This window comes from Sinocyclocheilus rhinocerous, unplaced genomic scaffold, assembly GCF_001515625.1.
Source record: "Sinocyclocheilus rhinocerous isolate Xijiao unplaced genomic scaffold, SAMN03320098_v1.1 scaffold760, whole genome shotgun sequence".
NCBI lineage: Eukaryota > Metazoa > Chordata > Actinopteri > Cypriniformes > Cyprinidae > Sinocyclocheilus > Sinocyclocheilus rhinocerous.
The window spans coordinates 175,811-182,460 of NW_015667422.1; the positions used below are offsets into that span (position 1 = coordinate 175,811).

The 6,650-nt window shown below is 36.7% G+C and overlaps 1 protein-coding gene across 2 annotated transcripts in view; it reads left to right on the forward strand.

Annotated features, from left to right (window-relative positions):
- The first annotated feature begins 202 nt into the window (after positions 1-202).
- LOC107733951 (sn1-specific diacylglycerol lipase alpha-like) overlaps positions 203-6,650 on the forward strand; it is a 52,119-nt gene continuing 45,671 nt past the window's right edge. The window contains exons 1-2 of one of the 2 annotated variants that reach the window (XM_016545813.1): positions 534-611; positions 709-779. The gene's annotated coding sequence lies outside the window, so the exon portion shown is untranslated. Of the gene's footprint in view, positions 780-6,650 lie in introns of both variants that reach the window. The other variant, XM_016545812.1, reaches the window with a different exon arrangement.

A 6,650-nucleotide genomic window follows, 5' to 3' on the forward strand; every position in this document is an offset into this window, starting at 1 on the left:
TATATATATATATACGCCCAGCATACTATGTCGGAGGAGTCTCCTCTGTATTCACTAAGCCCGTCCCAGCTGTGTGCCAGTGGTTACTAAGCAGCGGAAAAGCGCAGCGTCGTACGTCAATAGCGCAGCGCCTCTTACGGCAACCAATGGATGACGTGAGATACGCCAGGAGCGCAGGCGCGAAACGGTATGCGGGTCCAGTATGCGCAACTGGAATGGAGAATCTCAACGACGTTGCTTGTATGGAAAAAAGATCGTGGCGAAGATATATACAGCAATCAATCTGACTGGGACCTGCTGTGGACGGACAGTGCAGGACCTGGACTTCCCGCACGATTTTACTACGCGGAGAGGGAATGTCATGACCGAGTCTGGGGAATAAATGTTAGATTCGTGTGTGCGTGAAGATTTTCGCGGTTTGAAGGGAATATGGAGCGGCTTCTGACGCGACGCGCGCTTGGAAAGGCGTGAAAATATTCGTGACGTTACGGCGGAATGTCAATGAAACTGAGACGATCGGTATGAAATAAAAAGAAATCCGTTTCTGGACAGCCCGAATTAAACACATCCTCACTGCTTCATGTGTTCGTGTGAATGCAAACGGGACGCCGCATTAACGGAACTGTTGCTGTTCTGAGACCTGTGGCTGGCTCGGAACCGTGATCTGGGTCGGTTCTGGTGTTCGGCTAGTGTGTGTATGTGTGTGTATTTGCGGAGGATGGGAGATTTAAGAGAGTCCATGCAGAAGAAGGTCTCGGGAAGACGAGCTCACACTACAGGTGAGTCTCTGTATGGGCGACCCATATGAAAATTTACCATGGTAACCGCAGCTTCCGCCAGAAAAGCGTACGTTAGATACCAAATTTACAGTTATTGCGCTAACGAAAAAAAACAAATGTTTTTGTTTGGATTTTGTACATGTATTGCGATTCTTTGAAGCACCTCTGAGTACATTCAGTACTCTGGTATTGCCATCTGTCTGTGATTATGTACAACACAACACTTGACCACAGTAACTGCCGATTAGAATATCATTATATTGTTATCGCAACGAAAATTACCATGTTTTTTTGGCATATAGCATGATACTACTGTGGTATTCTTTGAAGTACAGTACTTTGAGTATCTAATAGCATGGTATGCGAATATGGTAATCATTCTGTGCAATGTTAAATTACTTACAAACGTACCGCGGTATACCTTTAGATCCCATAGTACTGCCACGGTATTTGTTTGTAAGCCATATTAGAGTTCCTTGATATTACCATGTCTTTAGATATGTACCATGGTCTTAACATGGTGTTCTTGGAAGTACGTTAGATCCTTTAAATACCATGTTAAATACCATCTATGATTATGGTAATCATCAGTTAAACTTTTAACATAGTTTCATATTGAATATGAAATACATCATTCATAAATTCATAACAGAATGTCATATTCAATACAGTTATTGTACAGAAAGTACTATAGTATTTTCAGGGTTGTTTAAACGTGCTACCATGGTGGTTCTGTAGTATTCTTTGTTTGTACCTATGTATTTTGCCAGGAAATATTGATACCCATTGTTCATTTTAGTCATTTTTTAGGTCATACCTTGTAAACCTGTATGAATAGCAATGCGTTTATGAAGGAAGAGTTTTGCATTGCTGCAGGCATGTGAGCACACCCAGCATTTCTGGTTCATGACCAAGTAACGACAGTATATTGTGGGGAGTTAGAGGATGTCTGTCTTATGATCCTTGCTCAGGAAGTCTGAGCTTCTTTTATATTTGACAGCGGTATTGCAGATCTCCATGTCTGCAGCACACACATGGCAAAAGGACAGTGAAGTTCAGAACCAGAAGCTTTTAATTCTTAATGGACAGGTTGTGGTTGTATCTTCGAGGCTGGATGAAGCCCATCAGTGGTTTGAAGGGGCCAGCAAATGCATGCTCGCTGCGAGAGGAAATTGCTGTTAATTACTGAGTGCAGCTTTTTGTATGGACAAAGAGCATGTTTTAGGATCATTTTGTTGATGTGTCAACCCTTGAGCTGTATTTGAAAACATTGTCGACTGATTATGGGATCTTCAGTGGAATTGGCCGATGTCATTATCTAGTGTGCAAGGTGGCTGATGACTGATAATAATGGGAAAATAAGTTGCAAATAAGATGCACACAAAACTGCTGCTAAAATGAAAAACAGACAATGAGTGCTATCTATTGATGACAACTGTTGAAACTAGGCAGAATGATTACTTTAATCGAAACTGATGCGACTGATGCAGATATGGCCAAATATCAGATGATTAATCTGCTGGGCCGATATATATCATTTTATCACTAATGTGTGCTAATGTGCATTTAAAGATAATCAAAATTGACCTTACATTTTTTGTACATCCTGATCTTAAATACAGTTTGGCTTTGAAAAATATTATTTTCAGAAACTATCCTTCAGGTGTGGCTCCATTCTCGCATGAAAGCCCACCTTTTTCAATCTAATTAATTCTAGATGGATAAAAAGTCCCACCCTACTGTTTTTTTTCTTTTTCTATCATGCATTTCTTCTGAAAAGCGAAGGGCCAACTTGTTTATGTTCTGCTAGACCCCCTTTCTACTAAGCATATCTTATTGGACTGCTCTGCTTTTAATGCAAGTACAACAATATTATTTAGTAAGATCTCTTAAGGACTTGTTCAATAAAATTCTTCCAGAAAATGTTTTTATCCTTTTTGTTAAATTCTTTTGTTAAAGAGATTTTTTTATCATATATACATTTCAAAACACCTTGTGTAATTTTAATATATTAAATTTTTTTTATTTTTTTTATTTTTTATGGTTTTGTTTTATTTTTTTTACAACTCAACTGGAAGAAAATGTACGACGCAGCTTTTAGTATTGAATTTACTGTTACGTAAATGCATCACATTGTGGAAGAAAATGTTATGAAAACATCGTTTCATGTTCTCAAGGCTGCCGGATTGATAATATTTTAAACATGAACATATATACTGAAAATAGCAAGAGTTAAAATCCCCAAATCAGAGCTTTTCTCTTGCTGATTGTGCAATTTGCTGCAACTAATTCTGCCAGCAAACATTCTCCATGACGAACTGTAATAAATCCAAACGCGAATCTCGAATATTTTGTTTGCGATTATGGCTCCTGAATAAATGCATTTACGCCAACTCTGTGTGACAATACAAGGTCTTCTTTGTTGTTTTAATAGAAAAACATGAACATAATTTGGAATCATTGGAAGTAATATTAGGAATTTCACTGTTTTCACTTTTAGGAGAAGCTTCTTAAGGTTTTACCAGTTTTCTTAAAGGTGGGGTAAGTGATTTCTAGTAGCCAATGTTGACATTTGAAATCACCAAAACAAACGAGTAGACGCTCCCCTTACTGCTGATTGGCTACAAGTTTGTTTTTCTAGTCGGCCCGAATCCGTTTTCTAAAGCGTTTTTGAAAAATCGCTTACCCCACCTTTAATGTAGAGATTGTGTTAATGTATGTGATAAATGTACTAAATAATTGAACCATTATCCTGCGGCCTTACATCTCCAGCATCCCCCATGATGAACAAGCAAAACAACCGTATTCTTCAGACAGATGCTGAATGTCTTGTGTGGTACTGCATACTGAGGTGTAGATGGGGTCTTGAAATCGCCTGGAGGCTCCATTTGGCCTTCAGAAGCAGGCTTTCCTCTCATGCAATCTCCAATATTGGACTGTATTGAACACACTTGCGATAGCCTCTCACAGCATAAACAATCGTCCGATCAAAGGATGTCCTTTGTAGGATAATACAGTTCATGAAGAGTAATTGTTATTTTGCCCTGAATCTTTCCAGTCTTTTCTCACAGTGATGCAATCATGCAACAGACAGACTTCAGCAAGATTGCAATGCTCTTCCTCTGGTACGTCCTGTACTGTGATTGCAGAAATATTGATTATAGCAATACTAATTATAAATAAAATGTTTATTAAATGTTATTTTTCTTTATACATTAATTATAAATTATACATTTAGTATACCTAAAACTTAATTTAAATGTACTAAAAATAAAATAAAAATAATTTTCAATTATTAAATAAAACTCAATCATATTTTTTAGAGCAGATGGAAGTAGAGAAAGAATCACTGGTTCTGTAATTACTGCCATTGGGCCTTATTAATGAAACACAAGCAGAATGAAATTTTGTGTAAATATTTAGTAAAACAATAGATTGAGTGCAACAATTTACATGAGAATGGTTTATGAACGATTCATACAAAAATTTGGTTGACTCATGTTTCATGAATGAGATCCAATGTTAGTGTTTGATCTTAAGGTTAGCAGTTCGCAACCTTTTTCCACATTTGCAGATCTGTGTTCTGATAAATCATTGATGGCGTGGAATATGTCGTGTGTGTATATAATATCCAGTCTCCGCAATATGATGCGCAACAAACGTAAGGTAGTTAACTAATGTTCTCCGAAAGTGTTCTCCATAATACAGCTCTCTGCAAGAACAATGTAAACATTTTCCCCTCAACATCCTGCAGTCTGTGACGAAAAAACAAAAAAAAGAACATCAAGAGATTGCATGTGGCCTAGAGAAATATAGCGGCTGTATTGTTTAAAATTGTATTACATTCTGTAATACATTATTGAGCGATGCGTAGATCTTCAGGGCTCACGTAACTTTAATCACAGGTCTTGCTTGATGTCTTTTTATGATGCTGAACCATGCAAAAGTCCATCTCTCTGAATAAAAGACAAGTTTAATAACATAATTGATTGCGTCCTGAATTCCTAAAATCGAAATCTAGTTGCTTGACCGATACAGGCCCTTTAATGTGGTTCACTTTCATCTGTTCTCAGGTCAATAGGTTGAATTTAACAGTCTGTTTCAGCACATTGTTCATTTCACAGCGTGAACCTATTCAGGCAAATCTGTGTTTTATTTTAAACTAATCATCACCTCACATTGATTAAAATGGATCCCGATTATTCAGGATTCCCGTCAGTGCTGGCTCTTCCATCTCCGGTCAGGCTTTTCAGTCAATGTCTTGAGTTATAAAGTGATTCATGTATGAATCAGTTCATTGATTGTCATTTTCTTTGGTGTTATCGTCATGCATGTGTGTGTGAGTGCGTTCATGATCGATAAAGCTTCTAATAATAGTTGCAAAAATATTCTTGTGCATTAAGTAGAACAAGAGCCCACGCGGTTTTGCATTCTGTCTGCACTATTTTGTTATTGTTTGTAAAATTTTTTGTTTACACATGCGTCAGACGGACGTCACAGATCATTGCGTTGCAGCTTGCTGTTTTCGCGTATACATAGTGTCACATTTTTATGACACTGTATTGTTGTTTAATTTGAGCTGTCTGTGTTTCTATTTTCTCCCAAACAGTTTATGTGGCATTATGTCCAAAAATAGACCCAGAAGCAAGTGTTATGAAATTAACTGGTTTAGAATAAATATTGTGTGCAGTTTTACTGTCAAAGTTAATTTTGTTTTGTGTACATTTTATTTGCTGTCATTAATTGTTCAGATGTTGTTTATGTTTGTATTTTTTATATTTCTTATAAATTATAATATGCATAAAATAGCCTATGTATGTATAAAAAAAATTACATGTGTATAATCATCTCATTGTTAGCTGCTACAGGTTTGATTTATAGTCAGCTTTGGAGATGGGCAACACTGTGAGACCAGAAAAAATTGTAAAATATTTTCTCATCACTTCAGGCTGCTTTCATTTATGACTCATTTGGATGAGGTGTTATGGATGTACAATCTCATAATACAAGCATTAGCATATCATTCATATTAATAAGGCCACTGAGTGAGGCTGGATGTACTTCTACAAGCATTTCACAAGCTATTATTTTGCTATCTAATGCACTGACATTCACATGTTTTCAAGTGTGGCTCATGCACTTTTCGGGGGCCTCTTTAAGTGAGCGTCATGGTATCCGACCGATGCTTAACTGAGGCTTTATCAGGATTGCATGACACTGAAATCATCCGAAACCTCATCTTACAACAGGATGGTTGTTTGAAATATGTGTCATCTGGTCATGAGATTTTCTATCCTCAAGTGCAGTTAAACCACACCAGCAGTAGATTATTTGATGACGAGCCGTTTGCATAGTCATCAGGCAAATATTTCTGTGGAGGCGTGGCAGTCTGAAGGTGACTGACAGGCCACATGACTCATTCTTGAGTTACAGACAGCTACACATTGTTGCTAATTTGCACACGCAGAAGAGAGCAGGAGTGACTGCCTAATTTTTGTGGCTTTGCTTCTGGAAGTATATTTCCTTTTTATTTTCTCCATAGGAATTTCTAACCAAACCAGCTAGCTCAGAGATAAATCATAGCGTTACAACCTTTAATTTGATGCAGAAGTATTGTGCAAATATTCAAGCTTGGTCATGTTTGAAAATCAGAAAAAAAGACAAAGGCACAACACATTTAAATGAGATAATGAAGCGCAGTGAATGATAAACTATGCTATGCACTATATTATACTATCCTTTTACTTCGAGCCATGGATAAATGTTAAAAATCTATATATTTTATTTTTGTTGTTAAATATTAAATTGTTTCCAAATTTAAAAAGGTTAAATTTATAAATAATATAAATGATAAAAAAAAAAAATATATAT